Source organism: Acomys minous, assembly GCF_964271855.1.
Source record: "Acomys minous genome assembly, chromosome: 4".
In the NCBI taxonomy this organism is placed as follows: domain Eukaryota; kingdom Metazoa; phylum Chordata; class Mammalia; order Rodentia; family Muridae; genus Acomys; species Acomys minous.
Window position 1 is genome coordinate 67,922,444 of NC_140486.1, and position 22,360 is coordinate 67,944,803.

General features: G+C 41.7%; 1 protein-coding gene across 5 annotated transcripts in view; it reads left to right on the forward strand.

Moving 5' to 3' along the window:
- Window positions 1-22,360, forward strand: part of CHST9 (carbohydrate sulfotransferase 9) — a 258,823-nt gene that overhangs the window by 156,656 nt on the left and 79,807 nt on the right. The window lies entirely within an intron of this gene.

Consider the following 22,360-nt stretch of genomic DNA (forward strand, 5'->3'; position numbering starts at 1 on the left):
CTAATGTTTTTTCAACTCATGGAATATGCAATACTTGTCCTACTTGGAAAAAAATATTATTTTCTGTTTCTATTTTAAACTATATGCTACTTCCCTGAGGCATGGACTACAGTTTTTTAAGTGTCAAAATGCCTTCATTTGTGAATCCAGTTAAACCTTATCAATTCAGATATCGCCACTACACATCATTCGGTCTAGACGAGGCCTGAAATTTTATTTGGACAGTCTGCGAGGAATTGGATTGGCTGGGTGCAGAGGGAAAGGACTTGCAACTCCTGAGAAAATCTTTTCATGGCTCAGGCATATCATGTTCTTTAGGCAAAAAGATTCAGCTAGCAAGTAAGGATCCATGTCATTAAGTAAATGTGGCCTTAGTCTTTATTGGCCAATCACAGCACTGAGAGGAAGGAAGTTGTGTGCCATTCGGTAACTTCTGACTCACATACTGCACACTTACACTTACTTTACCTTCCCCCCACTCCAAGCCTGTGACTGCAGTCTGTTGAAATTGAATATTGTGACATATGTGACTATACGTGCCTTTTCTTTTGTGATAGTCTTGCTAGGTATCCTAGCCTGGCTCAGTATCCACTATAAAGCTCTCAAGAACTCAGACTTGCAGAAATGTTCCTGTCCAAGCATCTCCATGCTGAGATTGCAAGCACGAGCCACCATGCCTTGGGAGCAATTTTTATAGAAAAGGATCAACTCCTATCTTTTTAAAACTAACAAGTATACATTTTTATTTTTGATGGCTTTTCATAGCATTGTTCTCCTGGATGAAATACTATCTCTACATATGAAAGAGAGATAATAATACACTCTTAATATTTTGATGACACCATAGAGCAAGCGTTTTTTTTCCTGTTTTTGTTTTTGTTTTTGTTTTTAACTAGAAGCTCAATATTTTCTCAAGGCAAACAAAACAAATCTAGGATAATAAGAAAGATTAAAAAAATCAGATCATTTTATAAGTAAAACCCTCTTGTACTCATTTATATGGGCAGATCATAAGCTGAAAACGAGACTGAGGCAACTTCCCCATGTGATGAGAGATGTGTTAGCCAGTATACGAAATACTGAGCAACACAACCAATACCCATCCGACGTGAATAGAACAGGAGGGAAATATTCATTTTGGGTTGACATCTGAGCTGAAGGGATAGAATTGGAGGAGGAATAGAATTTCTAAAGCAATGAAAATGGGAGCCCTTCCAAGCAATGCAAGCAGGGATATCGAGTTAAAGAAGTACATGGATGATTCCAGAAATAGGTCTCAGTGTGACTGAGCTGTGGCTTGAGAGGACGTGTGGACGGGAATGGTGTACGTATAAAGGGATGAGATCAACTCCAGGTGCTCATGAAGTGTTCAAAATGACAGGTGTTCAGAGAGAGAACTGAGCGTTGCCTGAGTAGGACTGAATATAAAATATAGGAATAAATAAAAAGAAGCCAGAGACAAAGAAGAGGATGTTTAGGGACAGATAGCAGAGCCAGCCTTTCCCCTGGGCGGGAGGAAAGGAAGAATTAGAAGATGGTACATTTGGTCAAGGATATAAAGAGATCTGACATGTCTGGCAATTTGTGTCTGATCGAATGAGTTCTCTAGGACCTCATGGAGGCAAGGACAGGATAGAGAATAGAAGGACACATGTTCGAAAAACAGTTCAACTCTACCTGTGCACCATGTGGCACGGGCAAGTAGGTCACCACATGTAAAATGGAGACAAAGACGACAGCCAACTCATAGTTTAAAAGAATGTGTAATTGTGTGAAAGCATTCATAAACTAAAATGTTACATGAAGAAGCAGCTGGTCCTGGTCCTCAGAGGGTTGTTGCATGGCCTCGCCGAGCCTGTTTGGTAAAGCAGGGAGAATGTGTTCCTGAGGCCATGAAAGCCTGGCCCTGTAGCAGCCGCACAGAAAGGTGTGGTGGAAATGGGCACTGGCCCGTTGTTATTACTCTCTGGAAATAAGAGCTGGTTTCTGGGCAGTGGGTGGGGAGTCTCTGTGGAGAACAAACGCAGGAGACTATGAATAAATGTTCACAAGCAGCGTAGAGAGCTGGTTCTGAAAAGATGGCTTTGCAAATACAGCTGCATCCCTGGGCTCCGCCGCAACTGAAAGCCATGATTGCATCATCTAGGCGTGATGGACTGCATGAGGTTCGGGAGGACACTGAGAAACGCTGGTCTAGTGCAGGATGCAGAGATACTCCAGACTTTGAACTTCATCCCCAACCCCGACTCAAATAAAAAGTGTCTTTTCTGTTCAGAGTTAGCAGCCTAGGACCCCAAGTTTCATCACCTGCCACGTGTTGCTCACTTTTTCCCTGGCACAAGAGGTAGCAACTCCGTCTTGCAGCACCACCCACTCCTGGAGCACAAATGTAAAACTAGAGCCAAGTAACAAGCCCTCAGACTGCCTGCACCCTGTGCCTCCCTGAGCACCAATTTTCAACCTCAATATAGAATTTCCTGGGTTATAACAGACAAGACAGACTTGTTCCCACGTGTGGACACAGGTTATTGCATCAGCCACTAGGCGCAAAGCCTGTGTCCTCTTCACATGCTTAGTGAGCCTTGGGGACCCAAGAGAGAGCTGCCAAGATCTATCTTGATAGTTTCTAAACCTTCCTTAGAGGGAGATTTGAATTGCAAGAGCTCTCGCTCTCAATTTGCCAAATGGCAGTAATAAAGAAAATATAGGCTAAATTTTGCACATTATTGACTCCCATTTTAATTAATGTAAGACAGATCCCTCATGCGGGAGCATGGTTGACTCACCCAGCCAGTGATTATTCATGACTGATGACTGCAAGGAGCTCCTGACTACACTAGATCTTTGAGGATAATGAATCCAGGGGTCTTCCATGAGCAATATTTGAAATATTAGAAAAGCTTGTCAGTTTGGAACAAAAAACCCTAGGTTTCTGTGAGAAGACAACTCCAGAGACTAATTAAGAGTCTGGAAAGCCCAGAGCTTCCTCTTCTTTGTGCTTAGTCCTCAAGCTAGTTCTGCTCTTCCGTCCCGGTGTGACTCACATGCTGTTCACCTCTAAGCCTCTTGCCTCCCGTATATTCTTTCCTGCCAGTTGCACTGACCTCCCAGTCTCTCCCTACCTTGCCTCAGGACACCTGAGCATTCTCTCCCACACGTAAGAGACACCACCCCCCATAGGATGTGAACAAGCCCCTGCAATAGTGTAAATGCATCCCTGTGTTCCCCAGGCACAAAGGATCCTGGGTGCTTCTTATAATATGGTTTTAGACAGGGTACTCTGCCGCCATACACTCTGTCCTTTCTTAGGCGTGCTTTAAGCACCTGGCACTTTACCCCAGTGCCTTTTCTAACTGTCATTTCATTATTGCCTGGCTTGTCACTGTCTTCATTCTGCAGCTGTGGAAGAAATCAACCACTTCTCCCCAAACCATTACCTACGCATTCTCTGTCTACTCGCCCTAACCACACTGCCTCCTATTCCCACCTTACTTTGGGGTTTAATTTCTGGGTTTGTTGTATATTTTTCTACACTCTCATTCCTACCCTTTATAGATCTTGCAGATTGTGCTAAACTTTGGAATATTTATTATTTACTTCCTACGTATTTAGAACTAAAGTCAGTGAGGGTTACATGTAAAGCAAACATTGGGTAGTGTTGCTTTATTTACATGTTTTTCTCATTCCTCTTCGAAGGTCTTTTGCTAGGTGGTCAAACAATGGTCAACTGAGTTCAAGCCCTTGCATGGAGTCTGTAGCCCAGACTGACCTTAGACTCAGTGGGTAGCTGAGGATGACCTTTAACTTCTGATCCATCCTCTTCCACCACTCAGGTGCTACCATTATAGATGTACACCTTTACACCCATTGCTGGAGATTGAACCTATGACCTTGAGCACACTGGACAAGCACACTATCAACTGAGCCACATCACTAGCCCTTTCATTCATCACCTAGCTGTGGCCTGGGTTCTGAGCCCAGTGGGCTGGTCCAGGCACTGTTTGCCTTCAGACAGGAATGTCCACATCAAAAGTCCTGTTTCTTTCTCAGGAGTGGCTTAAAGCATTCAGAGTGAGACACATGCACTTGGCCTAGGCGAGGCTCCAGGTTTCATCAGGCGAGGTGGAAATGAGTTTTCCACCAAGTCCTAACTCTTTTAAAATGAGATTGCTGGTATCAGAAGGCAGTGGAAATTCAAGAGTACCAAAAGTCGGTGGTGATACCAAAAGTATTACAGCCATTTGTTAAACTGCCATGCTCATCTCAGCAGAGGATGCCAGGAGACACCACCCAAAACCAGCCAGAAGGTGGGTCTGGTGAGACGCAGGCCCGGAGGGTGCTTCCTCAGTGGTCAGCCCTGGGCTCATGGCAATGGAGCAGCAGGCTTCAGGGGCTACCAAGGCAGCTCCACCATCACTGTCAAGCCCCAGGCATCCAGCACTGATTCTTCCCCAGAGTAAATGATGAGACTCAGACAGTCATGGCGGTGGAATCAAGTGAGAGAGTGAGCCAGCCTTTATTCATGAATCCTTGGGCAGTAGGGAGGGGTTTGAGGGTGAATGTGTCTGATTCCCTGGGCTAGGGGTGCCAGGGATACTTAATCAATAGCCCCATCCTGTGGGTGGGGGAGAATCTCCAGGTACAGGTTAAAGGTCATTGGTTGACAGCCAAGACACCAAGACATCTTATTAGCATAAGGTGGGTATCTCTAGGAATCCCCAGGTACTTACTGAACAGGTTTTTTGGTTTGTTTGTGTGTGTGTGTGTGTGTGTGTGTGTGTGTGTGTGTGTGTGTGTGTGTGTGTGTGTTGTTTTGTTTTTTTGTTTTATCAGCAATGGGTCTGGCCTATAATCTTCCCTGAGTGCTATGTGACGCTCCTTAGGGGATATAGGGTCCCCCAGATCAGGCAATGAGGTGATCCTCAGTTTTTATACTGAGTTCAGAGGCTATCTAAAAATGCCAGACTTTGACCTTAAAAAATGGGGTTCCACACAACCCCATATTCCATAAATTCTCAGTAACAAGACTATATATATAGTCTGGACTGTAGCATCTCAGATTTGAGAACTCAATAAAATGTGCAATAGAGTCTGAAGCTTGGATTTTCTGATCTGATACTTACAGAAGAGATAAGAAGACATGTTTCTAATGCACTCTAGGATGGGGTGGCCTGGTGGCACTCAGAGGAAGGATAGCAGGCTATCAAGAAGATACTTGATACCCTATGAGCATATAAAGGAGGAGGAGATCCACCTCAGGCACAGTCATAGGGGTCGGGAGTAAGGGGAAAGCGAGAGGAAGAGAGGAATGGGAGGATACAAGGGATGAACTAACAATTGAGATGTAATATAAATTAATTAATAAAATATATATTTAAAAAGTTTTCAGTTATTGAAACGAGAAATGCTTCTTGGAACTTCATGAAGAAAAGCTTCCAACTAGTCAAAGGATCCCTGTATACAAACATAATATCTTTTTACATAATGACAGCAGATTCCATTCTTGAAGTGGAAGCCTTGAATGGAAGTTGCTGGAGTGTGTGTGTGTGTGTGTGTGTGTGTGTGTGTGTGTGTGTGTGTGTGTGTGCATGTGTGTGTGCATGTGTGTGTGCGTGTGTGCGCGTGTGTGTGCATGTGTGTGTGCGTGTGTGTGCATGTGTGTGTGTGTGTGTGTGTGTGTGTGTGTGTGTGTGTGATTTTAGAAGAAGATTTGCTATCTGTCAGTCTCTGCAGAGTCTACCATCTTGGGCTTGCACCCTCTAGCTTTGCATTCCTTAGGCACTTTCTTGCTCCCTCCTGGGCACAGCTCCTGGAAGGGACAGTTCTCTATTCAGTGTCTTTATGGTTATTGTGTTCAAAGGAAGTGAAGCCCACCTGGCTTTAGCAAACTCTGCAGCTTGCAGAATATGGGCTCTGACCCAGCAAATAGCTTTGGTGTTGAGGTGAAGGTCAGGATATACAAACGCAATCAGTGACCATTCAAGCATTGGTAGTGCTCTGTTTTTCCTTCTCCATATTGTAGGGCATGCTTCCTGTTGCCAGCCCAAGCATTCTTCTCTATAAATCCAGGGTAACCAAAACTGATAGGGAGGGTTAGGTAGAGAGGTCTCTATAGGCTTCCAGAGTTTATGTGAAAATTAAGCCTTACAGATTTCATAAGAACTGATGGAAATGATACCCCTTTTTAAAAGACACGCATCATAAGCCTTAAGATTCAAGACCTATTGGTCTCTAAGCAGATGCGATTACGTATGCTGCAAGGGTACAAGTGCTTTTCCTGCCTTCCCTACTGTCATGCAACTGTGGGAATTCAACAAGCCTCTGGATTCCCACAGTCCGTTCTCAAGTCCACAGAAAACTCTGCAGTCTCAAGGCTCAGATCGTACAGCATTATCCCTGTGTAGAAATAATTAACAAAGAAAAGAGCGGCACCCCACAGTTAATTTGGCTGTTCTCTTAAATATCTTCCTGGTGCCTGAATTACACGAACATATTAATCCAATCAGCTCATCTGCAAGTGTTGTTCTCCTTCTCCTGGAGGTTGAAAGAAGGAATCTCGAGGGTCAAGGTTGCCTGTATTTATCTCGTGCATTCAAATGATCTGTCATTTCCATTGTAGTGACACCCAAATGTCCATTCTCCGCCTCTCGTTAAAGTGCCCTAGAAGACTAATTCAACGGCAGAGACAGAATTCGTCTCAAAGTGTAACTGCTCCCCTTGCTGGTCTGAAGTGGCAATGGCATTCATCTTTAGAACTTCAGGCCAAGAGAGTTTGTGGTGGTAGTGGTGGCTGTTTGTTTGCTTGAGGGTTTGGTTTTTTTTTTCCTCTTCTGTTTTTATTTTTGTGTACCTGAAGTTCCATAATCAAGTGCCTAATCTCGGTCTAATGAAATAACATACAGTAATTTTGTCAACATTCTTTGAAAACCAGGATGGCAAAAAACGTATGGAATACTCTAAAAACATTTTTACAATATTTCCGTGCCTAGAAAGTAGAAAAACAGAAAAACAGTCATAGGGGAGGGGAATAAGGGGAAAATGGGAGGGAGGGAAGAATGGGAGGATACAAGGGATGGGATAATTATTGAGATGTAACAAGAATAAATTAATAAAGGAGGAAAAAAAGAAAGTAGAAAAACATTCTAAATAGTGTTAATGATAACGTTTTTGTTTATATATCAGCATATCATAATTTGTGCACAAAGAAATGCCCAAATCTCTATCTGATGTTTACTCTGATGCATTGTTGAAAATTGCCTAGATCTTTGTAATTGCCAGTAAAGTACGGTGTAAATCTTATACTCTGAATAGTCCTCTTATTCCCCTGTGCAACCCCAACTCCTACCCCACCCAATACCCCTGAACCTCCTCTCTTCCCTATATTATTAGCCTAGCTGTCTAGTCTAGGCTGCCCTTGAACTCTCAACCCTCTTTCCTCTGCTAATCATGTCTTGAGATTCCCAACACAAGCCACCACACTGGCCAGCTATCTCTTATTTTTATGCCCCCTGTTTACTTGGCCTCTCTTTCAACTTAGGTAAAATGGAATGGTGCACACACTTAGAGATGGCTTTTCTTTTTCACATACCAGAATATGTTTAAATGACTACACATATTAGCAATTTTTTTCTCTTCAATATTATTGTTCCTATTCTATATAACATTCCAGGGCTGAATAACAAGCTGTCTACCAATTGTCTTGTTTTTGACATTTGGGCTGTTTGTAGCATGGTACTACTTTGGTAGCTAAGACCATGTTAATGTTTCTTATGAAGTCTCTTTGCCGAGATGTTCTTCTCACTCCTGCTAGATAAACAAGGAATGGGATAGCTACATAAGGAGGCTAGCAGTCGGCTGAACAGGAGACTGCCTAAAAACTCTCCAGTAGTCTTGAAGCTCCTTGGCGCCCTAGTTCACACCAGTGATGGACAGGAGATAGAGGTTGACCTCTGGCCTCCACGTGCCTGTGTATACACCACACTCATGTACTCTCACACATAGGATCACTCACACGTGCTAATAAAAAATAAAAGTCTTGGGCTGGAGAGATGGCTCAGAGGTTAAGAGCACTATTTGTTCTTCCAAAGGTCCTGAGTTCAATTCTCAGCAACCACATGGTGGCTCACAACCATCTATAATGTGATCTAGTGCCCTCTTCTGGAGTGCAGGTGTACATGCAGGCAAAACACTGTATACATAATAAAATCTTTAAAAAAAAAAAAAGAATAAAAGTCTAGCCTCTTTCTACCCAAGGTTATTTCTGCCTGAGAGAAGCTATTCTCTTACTTAAAATGCAGTGGCACTGACCATTTAAAATCAGGGGTGGAATTATGATCATTTGCAGGCAGGTGAGGAGGCGTGGTGACGACTGAACAAAGGGCTGGTGCCATGCTTCCAAAAAGCGGTCATTAGTCTTCATTTACAAATTCTCCCTTAGCCTATGATCTTTCTCATGAAAAATGACAGGAAGTCACCGAAACTCAGATGTTTTAAGAAGTATTCAACTTGATGCATTAGGAAAGGTCAGTGTAAGGGGGGGATGTCCTGTGTAGGATAATCACTTCAGATAATGATCTCTATATCAGGAGCGATTTTCCAGCATTGTACACTGTCCTTGAGCAGCACCTGCAGTTCTAGAGAGACACATCACACTGTTTCTCTTCCAGCACGTGGACAACAGCAAAGTATTACTGTCGTAATAGTATCATTGCATAGGTTGACATAAATGTGAGAAAGCATTACTATGAAATACACACACACACACACACACACACACACACACACACACACACACATGTGCCTGTAAAGGTGCAGAGATAGATAAAATCCTTTATCAGCTTTATAAAGATGAAACTTCCCCATCACTAGAGCACAGGAAAAACTCTAATAGTGTTGGTTTTTTAAATTTGTTTGTTATGTTGGTCAATGTTGATGCACACTCTGTGCTAAAGTTGGTGAGAAAATTAGCGGGTATGTAGCCTTGAAGGGCATATCATCTATCAGGGAGAGAGGTACTGTCCAGGATTTTGCTTGCTGTTCTGCAGGGATATTCCATGGTGTTATAGACCTCTATAGCCATGAGCACACGTTTGAAAGAGGTCTGCCTAAGTATGTGACTGGAGGTCATAAATATAGATGAAGAGGGTCAAAGTCATGTATCTTATGAAGAAAGTATACAAGAGAAGCAGTGATGCTCCTAGGTGGTTAAGAGTTAGCAGATTCCACCCAAAGAAGAGCCTACACTCCCTACCAAAGAGGCACAATGTGCTTGTGTGAGGGGTGTTTATCTGCTCCCAAAGGAATCGCACATTTAAGAGTGGTGACCAATGATACAGGACCTGCTCTTGTCATGATCAGTTGTAGGGCTTCATTCAAAGGAATCTTCAGGATAAAATGTACTTAGAAGTGTTAGACACAGAGGAAGGTGCCGAGCAAAATCCATGTGAAGGAGACAAAATGCAGGTACACGAAGTCTGTTCCTTGTTTGTTTGTTTGTAGCCTAGAATTGTGGTCTGGACTTGTCATCTCAGGGCTGGAGAAGCAGAGATATGCAGACCCATGGGACTCACTAGTCACCCAGTCTGCTTTAAAAACTACAGCCCACTAAGAGACACTGTTCAAGAAAACAAGGTGAAGAGCACCTAAGGAAAGAGCCAGTGTTCTTGTCTGGCCGACACCACACACACACACACACACACACACACACACACACACACACACGCACAGAGAGAGAGACCACACAGACATACACACCACACACACACAACATACCCCCCACCCCACGCCACCACACACATACACACACACATACACACACGCATGCAAGAAATATTAGTGGCATTTATTCTTTTTTATGCTCTGCCCAAATGACAATAAAGAAGTCCCAATTTTAGAAAGAAGTTCAGATAGAAAAGAATATTCAGACTTAATCAATATAATATGAAAGTATTTAAAACTAGACATAAAGATGAATAAGTTAGGGAGAGAATTCTTGGTGAGTGTCACATTAGACACTAATAAGCAAATGTTTAAAAGGGATCAACGAAGAGGCAGAAGCTACAAGTATGACCAAAACAAGAAAGAAAGCAACACAAAGAACAAAGAATGTATAGACTATTGGTACTGATACAACTGAGAGAGAAATCTAAGAAGTGTACGCTAGGCGATGTTCCCACTGGTATTTATAATGTGCTTAAGAAAAACATTTTTTAATCAATCATTGGTCTATTTAAATTTTTGTGGAAAGAATGCTCTCTCTCTCTCTCTCTCTCTCTCTCTCTCTCTCTCTCTCTCTCTCTCTCTCTCACACACACACACACACACACACACACACACACACACACACACAGCAAATCTGCAGATAAGGCTGGTATTTTGTGAAACAATAGTTTGAGTGACTCCTCTACAACACTATATACACTTCTATTGAAATGGTGGTGGGAAAAAGCTTCAGCCTAAACAGATCTGTGCTTCTTTGCAAGATTTTCACTCACATATTGATATGTTCTTCTGTCCCTTGAGGCTAATTTTGGCTACTTGATATCTCTGTGGAATTGCACCATAGAATAGAACTAATTTCCTCATTTGACTTTTAAATTACTGCATGAGCGTGTGTGTGTGTGTGTGTGTGTGTGTGTGTGTGTGTGTGTGTGTGTGTGTGTGTGTTAACTAAATTGAAATGTTTGGATGATGGATATGCCACAATGAAGTTGTACACTCCATTGACTTTAATGAAGCACACATGTTCTTGCTGGCTTGTGAGTGATGCCTGGCTGCAGAACTCTGGAATCTGGGTATTTAATATTCTCTGCTCACACATATTTTATTTATGATAATAGCACAATCATGTTCTTGATATTCATTTGAACACAAATGAACTTAAAAATGTTTTCATCAACTTTTCCAAAAGATTAACCTTACTAAGGGAGTGTCTGAAGTATTTTTACAGAAAACAACAGGTTGACAACCAAGTTAATAAATTCAAATTAGTCAACACTTTCTCCATGGCTTTTGTGAAATGCTTTTTGCCTGGTATAGGAATAAGCAGAAAATAGCTTAAAATTATTTAGATTTAAAGTTCCAGTTCTAGGTGGTTGAAAATTCAAAACGAATCTAATAAAACATAGATAGATAGATAGATAGATAGATAGATAGATAGATAGATAGACAGACAGACAGACAGAGATAGGGATATAAATATAGATATAAATATTAAGCCAGTAGGAAAACTTGGATATAAATAATAATTGCACAAAACTTTAAAGGAAGATTTCTGCTAATTACCTAAAATCTCAGACCCTTAAGTCAAGTCTTTTATTTGAATAGTAAATGTGCCCAGATACTTACATGTGTATTTAAATTATCTGTCATAGACTGAGTTCTGGAGCTCACGTCATTATTTTCTTGTATATGTGACTATTTTTGCTAATTTATTCCATGCAAGTAATCAAATTATAAAAGAGTATTCAAATTAATATGCATTACCCAGTAGGAGGAAGACAAATGACTTAATTTATGAATGTACCAGTATGTGGTAAAGACTTAATGATATGTGTGTGTATGTGGTGTGCATTTTTGCATTTGTATGTCTACCTGTGGGTGGGTACACATGTGTGCAGGTATATGCCCACACTGCCATATGCTCGCATGTAGAAGCTAACACCAGGTGTCTTCATTGATGGCGTTTATTGAGACACGGTCTCTCACTTGATCCCAGAGCTCACCAACTCAGCTAGTCTAGCTGGCCCCCTTGCCTTGTGGCTCTCTGTCTCTGCTTCCAGAATCCTGGGACTGCAGTTATCACCATGGCTGCACAACACTTACCACATCATCTGAGACCTAGCCTTTCGATCTCCTCGGGACTGAAAATTTGGGAACTTTTCAGTTAGAAAAAAACAAGTTCAATATGTAATTCAGCAGCTTGAGTTAAGAGGCAAACTAAGTGTGTGGCCACTATCTTCTCCTGAAGGATTTCTCCTTTTGAATTTCTACTCCTACCCCGGGCTCCATCCATCCCTGCCACCCACAGCAGGCTTCTCGTAGACTCTCGGCATGGACCACCTGGCTCTGAATTCTTTGAAGCTTGTCCTGGCGATGCACCACTGAATGTACCCGACTGAGCTGCAATCATTCTGTATTCTCCAAGATGAAATGCAAGCTTGAGCACTCTATAGGTATCCACAAAGCTTGCCTAATTTCTGTAATTCATGGTCAGCTCCTAGTCTGTGTTTCTGCTGCATTATTTACTAAAGGCAACCCGTTTGGAATTAAGTTGTTTCATGATATTTCAACTGGCCCAGATAGGGAAAGAAACTGCACTACAGATTTCTTTTGGGTTATTCCTTGCCCTCCCCTCACCATACTTAATAACCAACTTCAGATTTACTTCTTCTGTATGCATAAGGACCTGGAGAGGAAGTATGGACAGCCCTCACCCCTGACTCCCTCCCTGCCACTCCCACCTTCATCTTGTGCTATGGTACTTGAATCTGAATCCCTTTCCTATATGCTCGGTATCACAAGACCTGGATTTTGGAGTTGGTGAGGAAAGATGAAAAAAAAAAAGAAGAAGAACAAAAGACGAGAGGGAGGAAAGGAGATTAATTCATGCATCTGCAGACATGTTATAAATAAAAACAATTGCTAAATAGGATGTAGCTTCTTTATAAAGGACCTAGAATTCTTGAAAGTTTATTATATATAAGATATAGAAGCTTCCACTGGAAACTAAGGTAAAAGAGCAAAGCAATTGAAACCAGTAGAAATTTTATCTTGTTTCTTCAATGAGTTTAATTTAGAAACTATGTTTTCAGGTCTCACCTCCAAGGCTTATGGTCTGTGTGCTTCTGAGCCAGCCCAAAGTATGTTACCATGGATTTGCTGCTACCCAAGGCAAAAGGAAAACAAAGTGAATGAGAACAGGGCTTTTCCACAATTCAATAATGTCTCAGAACTTTCTAGAAGTTTTCTTTCAAAAAAAATGTCTTTCTTAAAGAATGTGACAGTATGTTTTTCTACAGTGCCACAGGAAAAAAAAAGCTTATTTAATTTGTCACTCCATTACTATCCAAAAATCTAAAACCCAGTAAAGAGATGTGTTCAACAGAATACATTCCATGTTTCAAAAATTTATTATCAAACTTTCTGGATATAGTGCACCAGTTTTTCTAGAATATTCTAGTTATAAACTGAGAAGAAGGAAATTCACAAAGATCTAAACCTCAAGGAGATGAAGACTTGGGAAGTTCTGAGAATCCAAAGGTCCTTGCTCATTCATTAGCTTTACATTGTGTTCATGGGACACCACAGAATGAGCTTGTTGGGTCCACACTTAAACTTTGGGATCTACAGAGTGTGGCCTAGGGTCATGGGAAATGAGATGGTCTCTGAGTTTATTTTCAACCTTAAAAATTATGAAATACATGACTGAGTTACAGTTCCTCTTATACATAGAGTGCAACAGAACTCTAAGTTAACTCTGTCAAGGGCTTTTTCTTCTTCAAGTCCTTGCACCTACAGCAAGAGGTATGCCTCTGTATGCTGAGGACATAAGACAAAAGAGCAGAAAGTGCTCCTTTTTGTGTTTGTCTTGCAGTTTCAGTGTTTTAAAGGAAGGAACAAACACAGAAATAAAAAACCTGTCACAAGCCCATGTCTCAAGATTGAAGACCGATGAATTACTTTTCTCTTCTTTGCAGTGCAGTTGGACAGTGAAGTGTTATGGGATGTCTCTCTGAACCTAGCATTGTGCTACATGTTAATGGGATAAGAAAGCAATAGCAAAAAGTAGAGAAAAGATGAAAAGATGCAGATACAAAATAACTAGTTAAGGACAGGGTGCGAGTGCTTGTCACTTGCCCCTGCCAAGGATTGTTGGACATTTGTTTGTTCACTTACATCCTTGCTTTCTTTTTTATCTTAGAATTGTTTTCTAAGATACTCAATGTATCTCAAATGTGTACTCAAATGCATCATTTCAAAACCAAAAAACACACATTGTGAAGAGTATCAAACAAAACCAATAGCTACACTAGAATTGGTTGGATTTAACATAGCAGGTTCAGGAAGGATCAGGTGGAAATGGGATGACAATGCCTTTAGGCTGTATATATGATCTTTTCTATTTTCTAATTAATTGATTGCTGCTACCAGTGCTTTAAAGAACCTCTTGACCATTCTGAAATTGCTTATTTCATGAATAAGCCATGAAAATTCTCTGAAATAGCTATTTCCTACCTCCTCTAGTTTGAATACTCCAAACCCCCATTTTCCTATGCTCTGGGTACCTTATCTTCCTATGCTCCTGTGGATTTACTGGATTGGGTTACTCACTTTTTATCTCTGGTCCTCAAACCCTCATAGAGACTGATTTCCATAGCTACTCATAATATTAAGAGGGAGTGAAAATAGATAAAAAAGGATAGAAAGATGGATGGATGATAGATAACAGAGACTGATGGATAATAGAGATAGATGATAGAAATACAGACTGACAGTGATAGCTGATAGAGAAAGAAGAAAGTATGGATGGATGATTAAGAGATGGGTATGTATATGAGTATGTGGATAGGTTGTTGATAGATTAGATAGATAGATTGATGATGGATAGATAGATAGATAGATAGATAGATAGATAGATACAGAAGAAGAAGAAGAAGAAGAAGAAGAAGAAGAAGAAGAAGAAGAAGAAGAAGAAAGAGAGAGAGAGAGAGAGAGAGAGAGAGAGAGAGAGAGAGAGAGAGGATGGATTCAAACCAAGAATGACCTCCCCAAATTTTGTGTTCTATGCAGACACACATATCTCTCTTATCCATGACTATTACATCTGCATCCTTTCTTCTCCTCCTGCCTCATTCACTGTCCACTCCAGGATTGCTCTGTCCTAATCCTGTACCATATATTTTTAGGTTGGAAGCAGACTTGATGGCCTATAGGACTTGCCTCCATCTCATTATCCTGTCTCTGAGAAGAATAAGGCACCTGCTCCTTCTCTACACTAATGAGATTCTAACTTCATGTATCTGAATCTTTCCTACAGATTGAGTTTCTGGCTCAGCCCTAGCTCCATGTTGCTTTTTATTTATGCTCTTCGAGGAGACCTGATCCACTCATATAGACTCGTATCAATAGTCCCCAAAGCATGCCCCTTCTCCGTCTCTAGGTGCTGTTCAGGTCAAGTCATCTAGCTGCCCTGTGGTGAATACTGAACTTGTCTTCCCTTGTCCACATATTCAATTGTCAAAGCCTAAGCCATGTTGTCTCTAAAATACCTGTTTCTTTCTGTCCTTCACCTCCCACCGTAGCCTCTCCCTGTCCTTAGGTACAGCCTCCTCTCGTTGCCCAAGCCTCCACTCTAGCACCTCTGTGTCTCCTTGTCCGTGCTCCAGCCAGCGTGGTTGTCACCGTTGCAGATCAGAGTGCATCGTTTCACATCAGGAGTATTCCAGGGGTTTCCCATTGGCTTCAGAAGAAAGAACAATTTCTTTCTGTGATCATAGATGGCTCATCTCACAGATCAGCACCCCCATCCCCCAACCCCACCGCCGCCTGTGCCTCCCAGGACACCCACTCGGGTTTCTGTTGCATTGGGCTCCTCTCTGCACCTTGATAAGGAGGAGCCTCCTGGTGACGTGGGATTTTATCCTTCTCCCTCCTCAGCCCTTCCTCACTACATGCAGACTTTGCATCAGAGTTCAGATTAAAGATCAGCCCCTCAGGAAACTCAGTGCGCTTCCCTCTCCCTTGAGATTAGAGCGGAACACTGTGCTCAGTGCCATGAGACTATGCCTGGACTCTTAAATCCCCAGTCACACTGTAGTCGAAGATCGATTGGGTGATTTTCATACATCTTTCTAAACACATTATGTTCACCCCTGGCCTCCCAGCAACTTGGACACTTCCTAATATGTAGTTAAGTCAAAAACAAAAGTTGTTAATCAAACAGATGGTTTGTTAGCACTTCGTACTTTCTCTCTTCTAGCTGCTTCTTTGCAGCCACTCCTGACTCGCCTTACACAAGTTTCTCATCTTGCGTAAAAGAAACTCTTCCTGAAAAGTGGAAGCAGCTTTGGTTCTGTGTGGTCCCTAGTCTTAGCTCTTAGTCTCCCATGATTTTTGTCCTCTATTTCTTTTAAACTACAAACAGGGACCAAGAGGTTAAAACTATTAATGTGTTCTATTTTTCCCCTATAGATTCTTTTTTAAAATATTTATTTATTTATTTATTTATTTATTTACTTATTTATTTATTTATACACTATTCAATCTGCATGTGAGCAGAGGGCACCAGATCTCATTATAGATGGTTGTGAGCCACCATGTGGTTGCTGGGAATCGAACTCAGGACCTTTGGAAGAACAGCTAGTGTTCTTAACCTCTGAGCCAGCTCTCCAGCCCCCCTATAGCTTCTTTAAGAATGTAGCAGGCCCCGCAAGCCACACTTGCTCAAGCTAAGTCCCTATAATGGGCAATGCATGTGCTGTTGGTCCACATTTATCCTTAATCTTGACAGATAGGATAAAAAGCAAAAATTTGGCATTCAATGCTGTTGCTGCAAACTTTGATCTCATTCATCCGACTTCATTCACTTCTGCCTCAAACATATTTTGATTCAAATATAAAAGTCAATGAAAACACAGAGTCAAAGGCCCAAATTTAAAATGTTTCATTTGGAAATACAAAAAAATTAACATTGCTGTCTGGGATATATACACCAGCCAGGAAAGTTTTGGTCTGTCCAAAGAACAAAAATGGGTTAGAGGTTTTATTAACAAAGACAAACATTGTAGAGGTCATTTTCAGAGGCAGCTGACTGGCACTTTAGCACTTTGCAGAAATTAATCAGCTCTTGGTAAAGCTAGTCTCTGAACAGCAGCAGGTTGCGTCATCGCCGTTAGCAGGATTAGAACACAGGCCATCTGCATAGAAGCATAGGCAACCGACCTAGGCACAGATAGAACAACTGTCCCCTCAGGAGCGCTGCGCTTAGAGGCAGGCAGCTGTTGACACATAGCCAAAGACTCATTCGTCCGTTTATTCATCAAGCCATTCTTATGAAATATCAACTGCATGACAGGCTTCATCTCTTTAATTAGTAGCAAATATCCATACATAAATGTCTTTCATTCAAAGCATGCCATCTTTTGGATGAATCAGTATGTACATCACAAGAATGCACACACGCATGCAGATATGCACAGAGGGACTGGAGTATTAAAGCACCCGGCGCCCTCTGCCCTGCTTCTGGGCCATGTTCATATTGTCATAACAAGCTTGCCAACTCGTCCCAGTCACCTGCTCTCTGTTTACCAGCACCAAAGCTGCCCAAGTAACTTGATTCTGTTGGCTCTGGCTTGATCAAACCAGTCAGATCGGATTGTTCTATGGTGTGTGTGTGTGTGTGTGTGTGTGTGTGTGTGTGTGTGTGTGTGTGTGTGTTTGCATCTACACACATGTGCATGCATGTGGAGGCCAGACGGCAGTCTCATGTCACTTCTTAGATGTTGAGACAGGGCTCCTTACTGGTCAGCTAGGCTGGCTGACCAACAGGCCCTAGGGATCCACCTGTCTCTACCTGCTCAGGGTTGGGATTACAAGCACTGGCCACTGTGTCCACATTTTGCCCAGGAGTTTGTGTCCTCCTGTGTGTAAGGCCAACACTTTACCGAATGTTCCATCTCCTTATCCATCTTTGCAGTTAGCATAACTTCTAAAAACATACTTTCTGAAAACTGTGGTGACCCCAGGAAGACTGCCATAGAGCCACATGAGTCATCTGAGCCCAGAGGGGGTGTGGAAGGACAGAGGGAACTGCACGTGTGTGGATGAAAAAAAACAAAGTTGAAGCTGGAGATGAAAAAAAAAAGGGTTTTCCAAAATAAGCATTAGAACTCTCGGTGTGGCAAGCTAACACGTCACGAAGATACAGAATTAAAGGGCTCTCGATACTTTGACTGCAGTTGAAATCAAATGAAAGAAAAGTAAACGACTGAACAGGACAGAATTGCAATAAGCGTTTATGTGTCTGAGAAAATTGATCTAAGCACTATTCAAGACCCATCAGTAGATGTTGCCTGATGGGTAAAGGAATTCAGCTGTCTCCAGTTCCTTGGAGCTGGTGGTGTCCCCCAACCTCAGGAACAAGTGTTAGTGATCTCTTACAACAGATCCACCTGTGAGCATTGGCCCCCAGGGAAATACATAAGGAAACTTAACAAAGCCATCACAGACCTGCTTTTTCTCCTCAGAGGACTGGCTAGGTTACTCTACTCTTCCGCATAAGTAAGTTCTAATTGAGAACCAGCCCTGTCAACTGCGTGCTAATCAGGCTCAATTTTGACTATGTCTCTAACCAGGAGATGGGAATGGGACCATGGCAGAATAGCAAATGGAAGAATCATAAAGTATTTGAAACCAAAATTCCAATTAAAAAAATATTAGAGGCAGTCACATAAAATGTAATAAGCATCTCATTCAGTGTGTGCTGCTAGCTCCATTGTCACTACGGCGTTTCTACCCTAGATGCCATCAGGGAACTCAGCACACTTCCTCAGTCTGTATCGACAGCTCCATAAGGGAGGGCATCATGCAAAAAGCATCCCCTCCAGGAGATGTAGGTACCTCCCAAAAAAGGCGACCCTTCCCAACACTGAGACCAACTGATGAAACTCTCATGCCCTACCTGCTCGTTGGTAAGAATGAGAAAATGTTGGCACTGAACAAGATGCTCAGGAGCTGAGGGTGCAAACTGCTCTTCCAGAGAACCTAGGTTTGAGTCCCAGCACCCACATCAAGTATCTTACAACCATCTGCAACTCCAACTCCAGGGGATCTAATGCCCTGAAATTTATAATTTCTTCTTTTTTATTCACAAAAAGAACTGGCTATCGTATCAGAGCTGAGTGCATTGAAAGCTCCAGTTGAAATCTTGGGAACTTTGATTCTAACAGGAATCTAAAAACAGTATCAATGAGAGATAAACACTGTCTGTGGGATCCGCCGCCACCATCCACTTAAGAGTCATTATCAAAACTCTGCTTCAAATGAGAGGCTGCTTCCACCAGATTAATCTATTTCTTTTGGATCATTGAGATAGTGTCATGTCATGCAGCTCAGGCCAGCCTGGAACTCCTGATGTTGGGCTGGATTCAAACTGATTGTCTTACTGACTCAGTTTCCCAAAATCTGGGGTTAAATGTGTGCACCACCTCGCCAGGATTATAAGAAATAATTTTAAATGTAGCAGAAACAACATAAAGTTGACACATATAACTTGCTGGATGATGCATTTTAATTACTTTTATTTGTTGAGCCCTAGATAAACATTGACAAGCTACTAAGAACTTTGCTTGTAATATCTAATATCTCATTTTGTCACAACATGAATCTTTTCTTACGATTGTTATTTCCGTTATACAGCATTCCTCTTACAGATACAGAGCTGAGATTTAAAGGCCTTATTCAATTCTGCCCATGTCACACATTGCTAACTCATTAGGGAAGCCTAAATATGTGTCATCATTGTAATGACTTCACTCTTAGCTGGGAGGCGAATGTATGGGATGTGATCGGAGACACTGGGAAAGATTACAGAAGAGGATGTCATTCTTTATAGCTGTGCTGTCTATTGTTTCAAAAGCTAAATGGAAAACAAGCTATGTCAGAAATCTACTTCCTAATACAGCTCAACATCAGAATCAGGGATCATGAATAATTGCGTTCCCAAATAGTTTGTTGTGTAATATTGTCACTGGGGAACCCTGCTCTGGTAGTAAGGGACAAGAGGTTTTTCCAATTACAATTGAATTTCTGAAGAAACACATTAATTTGCTGTTATGATGTCCTACATCCACTGAAGAAATTCTCCTTTCTGCCTAATTGAAATAAATTGATGATAAATTAGATTCTCTGTCCCCGGGATGGTGACATCTGTACTAGGAAAAGGAAATGGTAGACAGAACAAAGTCAGTGGGAAAGAGAGTTTGAAATTAGACCTTGTCACTAGGGGGCACTTAGGGACATAAAATCAGCACTGGCCCAAAAAAAAAAAAAAAAAAAAAAAGGCTTTGTGAAATAAAACCTTGGTGGCCTAAGTGTCTCCACTGTATTTAGGTACCAATTGTTTAGAGAAAATGCCAGGTAAAGGCAGCACAGGGTAGAGCCTGAGAGTTTTACCTCCTCTACCTCTCACCACCACAGAAAGCAGTGCCAGACGGGGTCCCTGTTCCTCTATTTTCACTAGTTGTGACGTCGGCTTTTATTCCAGTTTTTCCGTTTTTATTGGGGAGAGGATATTGTTGGTGAGCGAAGTGGTTTTTTGTTGTTGTTGTTGTTGTTGTTTGTTTGTTTGCTTCTCACTTAGACACTCACATCCCTGTTTCTGTAAGAAATCAACAAAATGTGCTTGTAGAATCTGTTTCTCTAAATGTGATGGCAACAGACAGATGCGTAGCCTGAGGCGAGAGGAGATAAGGTCTCACCCCATTGAGTGCATGAGGAGAGAACGGGAGCAACCTAGACAGTGTCTGACAGGAGACAGGAAGTGGAAAAACAGATTCTTGCTGTCTGTCCAAAGGGAAAGCACACAGTGCAAGGAGAAAGGCACCACAGGCATGCCGAGAAGGGAAAGCTTTGGAAAGCAGGCTTGTTTGGGCCCATGTGCGATCCAGAAGCGCTCTGGTGGATGTCTTTCCCAAGCCCACCACTTCTTGGGAATCTGGTCATAGGAAGAGGCTGTGCTATATTTGCAGACTATGGGATATCAGAAATGCCTCCTAGCAAAGATGGGAGACCTTCAATTGCCCTATTCCTTAACATGAGGGGACCTTCCTGCATGACGCACCCTAGCTGCAGAAATTACCCTGCAGTTATAATTAAGAAAATAATTGCAATTACAATTTACCAGGTCCATGCCCATCATCCCATTCTGTAAATTGAAACAGAGAAAGCTTCACTGCACCTCACCCAGCGACCTAGTTAGGAGCCCTGGGCCAAACTCCCAGGAGCACAGATCTTGGTCCTCCGGAATAATGAAATGGTGGTCGGGGACTGGGAATCACGAGTTGGAGTCCTTGTTCCTCTGACTCACCATGTGGCCATGGGGACGTCTACACATCATCAGTTATTCTGGTAGGAAAATGATTAGGATAATTACCATGCACATTACTCCAGAGCTTTGATTTCAATAAGCCACTCGTCGACTCTGCCCTCAGCCTTCCTAGATAATGCGTTGTTCACACAAGCAACAAATCTTACTTTAAATGCCAATTCCTACAAAACCATTATTCCATTATTATTTCTAAGATTAATTGAATTTGGTTTTACTTCCTTAAAGGTACATCAAACCATAATATGTCCACCCCATATGGCTGAATCATAATAGACAAATTCACTTTAATTTCAGTTTCTTGACTTTATAAATGGCTTTCATCTTTCTGTACTTTTGCCATTGATTTCTCCCACTTGAAAATCCTCCACTGATCCAACCTCCCAGCTTTCATGGGAGCACACAAAGCTGCTACTCCAACAATAATACATCTATGGTCTTAACATATTTACTTTTCTCACTAATTATTGCATAGAAGCCATCTCCAAGTTCTGATGGAGTGAAAGCAATACTACCTCACGAGAAGGCATTCTTCACTAACTTGTGATCTTCCCCAAGCTTGCATCCTTAAGCTCCAGCCATTGTCAAGACCACAAGCGTAGACAGCTGCTGTACTGCGGTGTACCATGACTGTAAGCGGTAACACTCAGCTCTTGGGTCTAGTGCCAACGACGGCATTTTCACTCTACCTCTCCCTAGTAAGCTGAAGAGTAACTTTATGGTATTTCTAGATCACATCTACTTTCAGACCTTTGGCAGTACCCAAACAGTCCATAACTAAAAAGACCTCAGTTTTGTGGCCAGAACCTATAGATGGACTGGCCAAATGATAGCTCTGGGGTCGGTTATGACTTGAGAAGTTCTATATAAAACTAACTTTCTCAAGATACAGAAAACCATATAACATAATAAAACTCTGTGATTCTAGCTCCCAGTGTCATTTTTTAAGCAAACCTCTGAAATTTTCTCTTTATCCTACTTAAATTTAAAATTAATGTTGAGTTTGATCTCATGAAACATGTAATTGCCCTTGGAAATACATTTTATTAGACCCAGCAAAGTCAGTTTCAATGATTGGACTAAAAATCTAATATCTTACTTGCAGCTCAAGTTATCAGAACACACTGCACCAGTGGTGGTGTTTGCTTTAGAAAATAAATTATTGTGTTATAGGCTAAATCCTGCCAGAATTGATTCTGAGAACCCAAGGTTGAATATTTTGGATACTATAGTTTAATATGAATTGAACAAGCAAAT